This window comes from Gavialis gangeticus, unplaced genomic scaffold, assembly GCF_001723915.1.
Source record: "Gavialis gangeticus isolate Ggan-Ray unplaced genomic scaffold, GavGan_comp1, whole genome shotgun sequence".
In the NCBI taxonomy this organism is placed as follows: domain Eukaryota; kingdom Metazoa; phylum Chordata; order Crocodylia; family Gavialidae; genus Gavialis; species Gavialis gangeticus.
This window is the reverse complement of record NW_017728998.1, coordinates 48769462-48774775: the sequence shown is the minus strand read 5'-3', so window position 1 is coordinate 48774775 and position 5314 is coordinate 48769462. Positions and strand designations below refer to the sequence as shown.

The 5314-nt window shown below is 42.6% G+C and overlaps 1 protein-coding gene across 4 annotated transcripts in view; it reads left to right on the top strand.

Annotated features, from left to right (window-relative positions):
• The first annotated feature begins 231 nt into the window (after positions 1–231).
• KIFC3 (kinesin family member C3) overlaps positions 232–5314 on the top strand; it is a 59691-nt gene continuing 54608 nt past the window's right edge. For 3 of the 4 annotated variants that reach the window (XM_019505898.1, XM_019505895.1, XM_019505899.1), the window contains exon 1: positions 232–382. The gene's annotated coding sequence lies outside the window, so the exon portion shown is untranslated. Of the gene's footprint in view, positions 383–470; positions 784–5314 lie in introns of those variants that run through there. The other variant, XM_019505897.1, reaches the window with a different exon arrangement.

Sequence of the window (5314 nt, the reverse complement as noted above, 5' to 3'; positions counted from 1 at the left end):
AGTAGTGAAAGAAGCTAGAAATAGGAGAGGAATTACTGGGTGAATGATGAGCACAGTGTGTGTAAGATCTGCTTTTCAGTATTTCTCGTAATAAATCCCCAGCATTAAATCTGGATAGTTGCAAGATGGTTTGGGGTTAGGGTTGAGTTTGCAGCACTGCTGTCTGCATAACCTGCTGGAGTATTTCACCGTGGACTGTTACCTTTCTCCAGCTAGTATTTGATCCAATACTGACCCCAAAACTTTCTTTGCACTGATTCCCAGGCCCTGAGGTGCTAGTCTTCTTGGGAACGCTATGCCATGATTACATCTTGCAAGACCTGGGATTGGAGACCCAATCCCTCAGAGAAAGACCTGTGGAAAAAGGACCTCCCTCTAGGCGGTGAGTATCGTGCAATGGCTCATCCTACCTTCCGTGCCCGGCCCATTCCTGCTCCTGCCCTTTCTCACACACTGGCAAGGAGAGGCTTGGAAACCAGTGAGTCCACATTTCTGACATTGTTTTTCAGATGTCAGAGACGAAACTAAGGTTTGGGGAAACTGATTCCCATACAAATGTAAGCTGTTAGGTAACAACAGGATTCGGCTGATAAAGGTGCTGCTGTGCTGAGGGTGCTGCCCGCTCTTCTAACGAGAAGCCTTGGGAGAAAAGTTAAATTTTAACACACGAAAGAAATGATTATCTGTGCTTTGTACAACAAAAAAACACGTGGCTTCTGGTCGTCCTTCATCTTGGCTCCTTGGAAGGGTGTGTTGTCTCCCAACTGCATGTAAACCAAATAGGTGAGTTTAGTTTTTGTGTGGTGTTCCACAGGGACTGAAATGTTTTCAGAAAGCAGCTGAAAGAACTGAAAGCTGCTTGTTGAAACCTGCCGCTGCGTGTCTGGGGTTCCACACAGCTAGAGCTGTTGTCTCATGCTAGTCTAGGGCTTCAGGGTCACTTTGGGGCTAAATGCTAATGCCAGGCTTCTGGGAGAGATATTTTTGATGGAAAACTTATTGTTTGCTGTGATATCTTAAGTTCTTAAGCTTTGGCAGTAGCTTATTGGACAGTTGTACCTGCTTTGATATTGAAAGTTTGTTTTAACTCTTGCTGACCATAAAAATATGTTTGGGAGGCAGGGCAGTTGTGGGGGTGGAGGGGTTGAAAATACATTTTTCTCATTTCCTCACTGACCTTTCTGCATTCCTTTGGTATTAGGTGGACAGGATGGTGGGTATTGAGGAACAGAAAGGTGGAAAGTGGGTGTTGTGTGTGATTAAAATCTGTCTATGTCCTGCTTGGTGCTGGAATAATAATGCATACTATTTGCATGTACACATCACTATTCATCCTACGATCCACAAGTTCTTTTGAAAACATTAGTTCATTTTCACTGTATGAAATATCATTGTTCCTATATACGGACAGTTAAAGAAACGTAGGGGGAGATGAAGTGATTTAGCAGAGATTATCTATCTGTCTCTGCACTTACAGCTTTAGTCACCTTTAGTCTCTTGAGTGCTTTTCAATTACAGTATTTAAAAATCAAAACTGTAGCAAGAATCTGTTACTTTCCAAATTACAAAATAAATTACTTTGATTAATTGATGGTGGGGGGTTGTGTATTCATGACTGAGGTGAACTGATCAAGGAAAATCTAAAAGAGAGAGTTTTGCATTTAGCTCTGAATGTTTTATTTATTTATTTATTTTCTTCCAGAAATTGGTTCCGAAATGCAGTTTTTGTTCCTCTCACTTGCAAGTTTCCCTCTGCTGGTCGGTGTATTAATTGTCTGAATGCGAAATAGCTGTCATAGATAGTGATGGTCAAAGAGGGAGAAATATTCTCTTGGGTAGCTTGTGCCACTTTATGGCGATGAAAGTTGAGGTCACGATGATTTGTGTTACTTAAGCAGAGAATTGCTATGATTTTGTAGCAGCTAAAGCTTTTTCAGGGCCTTGGGCTGCATTTTTAGTTGGAATGATTTACAATCAAGCCCAGAGGTCACTGGTGAGTAGTTCGCCATGACCACCCCTTAGCATGGACTACAATCTCTTGTCTACTTGGAGGTGTCTTTTGCAACTTTAATGATTCATGTATCCAGTACTACTGAGCAATACCCCAAAGCATCATCTTACAGCTTTGGGATAATAGATGCTTGTGAGGACTGGGGATGATGCTGACAAGACAGGTTATTTAAAGTGCTTCCTTCTTACCAGCATCATTTCAGCCTTCCTTGGGATCATCCCAGCTGAGCATTGAGAGAGCTGTAAGATAATCCTTCCTTCTCCCCCACACCCCCAAGTGAGCTTTTCTCTTAATTTGGGCTAACAATGAACAGAACAGTGATTTTGCTTCTAGATTGTCCTGTCTGGTTCTGGTTCTGGTTCTGTGGTGAATAGAGCATGTGGTATGAGGTAAGATGGGGGAGGATGAGGTAAGCCAGCACTTCTGTACCTGCACTCTTAATCAGACAGGTTTCTGTGATGCAGATCAGGTCAGGCAACTTATTTTGGGTAAGATCTTTGATAGTGAAGTCACATGGCAGGCAAATGGCAAAAATAGGAGGAGAACACAGGAGTCCTGACAACCAGTCTCTTTGTATGAGGTTTTGCCAGAACAGAAAAGTTCAAGCGTCTCCCAGGCTTGTGGAATGAGAGTTTGTATAAGTCAGTCTTGGATTCTTTACAGGTTTCTACATAAAGATACAAGGACAGATTGTAGAAGCTACAGTATTAATTCCCATAACATGTATGGATTTGCTAACAGATCTCACTTGCCCTGGAGGACTCATGTCTCTCATTAGCATAGCAAACATTTCAATAATGCTTACTTCTTGAGTAGTGTTTTACATTTTCTAAACAACATGCTAAGAAGAAAGAATGGGTCTTTTGTGAAGTGAATATGACAGGACTCTTGCTCACTCAGCTGAGGCTGTATCTTTGCTTAATTTTTCTCAGCCCTTTTCCTACCCTCCCCCTACTTTAGTATGTGGGAGAGACCTGTGGTTGAGATTTCATACAAAGCTCTCAGTTTCTCCATTAACCTGAAGTATTTTGGGCAGCAGGAGTTGAAAGCTTCACTGTAGTTGTTAATGACTTTGGCTGTGAGCCAGAGAAGGGAGGGGGCTGAATACCAGCTTGAGTTACTAGCATGATGATGGATGACATGGAACAGAATTGGGGGGGGGGGGGGCAGGCAGAGACAGCACGAATGAGACCAGATCCCTAAAAGAGACCCTCCTCACTTTTCAGCAAGACAAGGTGTTCCTAGCCAGTCTCCAGTTAGTCAGTTTGTTTAACATTGTTTTTTGTTGTGTGAGGAGTGGAGAGGATTCATTCACCAGTGGCAGTGAAGACAGCAGCTCTGCCCAGTTTCCTGTGCTGCCTACTGTGGTCCAACATAAAATCCTCCATATGAACTGGTCTGACCCTGGGAACCCACACAGCCTCTACCTGACTCTACTGGTAAGGACTCTCTAGGACACTGCAGAGCCCGGGCTCAAGTACTGGTGACCTCTGCTTTCCTGATGGACTTGTCTAGATTTTTAAATATATTTTTACAAGGGAGGGAGAAGAATCATCACTTAAATGTGCTCCTGAGATCTTCAAGTCATCTGTCTGTAATGAAAAGGAGTAGAAAGACTAGCTGGATCAGTTCCTACCCCCTGTCCCAAGGAAAACCTGAGATGTAAGCTGAGTTTCAAGGTGGCAGTGGGCTGGTGAACTCGTGGGCACTGCGCACAAAGCCCCATTACTCTATTCCATGGGCATGTTGTGGTCATGTCTTCAGAAAAGAAGGGATATGTTAAGAGACATGGGCTGTGGCTTATTTGGTCTGCTGAGTGGTCCCCTGGGGATGTTGCAGACAGGATAAGTCAGAGCATTCCCTGAAGCTGTTTCTAGGTCTTTAATTGCTCACTTGCCATTCCAGAATCTGAGAGGTGTAAAAGTTCCCTACAGCCCTCTTTGCATTCTAGTGATGTTGGGTTTGCATTAAACTCAGCTTCACTATGGCCCAGAATTGGGGTCAATATCAATATAGGTTCCAATTCCCCACATCAGTAGTAGAGTTCTCAACTTCCTGGAGAGCCATCTGTTGGGATGAATATGATAGGTGTCCTGTTTGGAGAGCTCACAGCTGTTCTAACTAAATATCATGTTTTCCCAGGAGGAAGGCGCCATAGGAAATAAAGCAGGCACTCTAGCTAAGCAGGCAATTAAAAACAATCCTCTCAAATTTTGGTGCTAGTTTTTAAAACCAGATTTTCCCTTTTCAAAATCCCCTTTATTCTGTTGTGCATTTTGGTGTAATCCCCAAATCCATGAATGGAAATGAAAGGAGATTGTTGTGGGGGGAAGAATAGCTGAATTGTCTGGAAAGGTTTAGGAAATCAAATCCACTGAGGAAGTGACAAAGACTTAGTGGAAGTTTTGAGACTAATGTTTTCTGTGTTATCCTTGAGCCAGACAGTGATCATTTAAAAGAGGAAGATGATGAGAAAATGTATTGCCTACATCTTTTCCCCAGATCAAGGGTTTTGTGACAGTATTTACCATGATGATTACAGGATTGGGAGAGAAGGTGACAGGGTTTTTACATGGAAAGGTTAGAACAAAGAACAGAGACAGGACTCCTGGGTTCTGTTTTAATTCCTGCCACTAGCTCACTTGGGGCTTTGGTCAAGTCACTTAAACTGTATTTCTAAGGTATTTGTGTATCTTGGCAAATGACCTTTTGTAAAGTGCTTTTAGAATTTGGGGTGAAAGGCACTGTAGGAATGGAGTATCTCATTTGTTGGCTGCAGTTTGAGAATCAGTCCTCCTGCTGCTGCTGAAATTAAATTCAGTTCAAATGATCACTTGTCAGTCTGTTTTGTGTATTCCACTTGCTCAAGCCTTTAGGCTGAATGCTGTTCAAGATGGGGACTTGCCTCTTCGGCACTGCCCATCTATTGGGTAATGTGTTTGGTTCTTACGTAAGGTGGAAATAATTTCTGAACAAGGTAAGGGAGTTTTCTCATCTGGGTCAGAGAACAGATTGCACTAAAGCCTTTACCTGCCCTGGCAGTTTTCAGGAAATCTAATACTGTCCTAGGAAATTGCACGGATGGTAGGTGATACCAGTACTGAAAGCACTAGTGTGAGTTGGCCACTGGCATTTTTATCACTGGGTTCACATTTTAAAGGATATCCTCAGACCTAAATGGTCTAGAAAACCTTTTTTTAAATACAAGTTTAAATTCTGCAGATATTGATGGATTAAGCAGCTGTTCTCTCTGAAGCAAGCTTTTGACCTATTTTAATGAGGGAGCAAGTGGATTATTTTTCT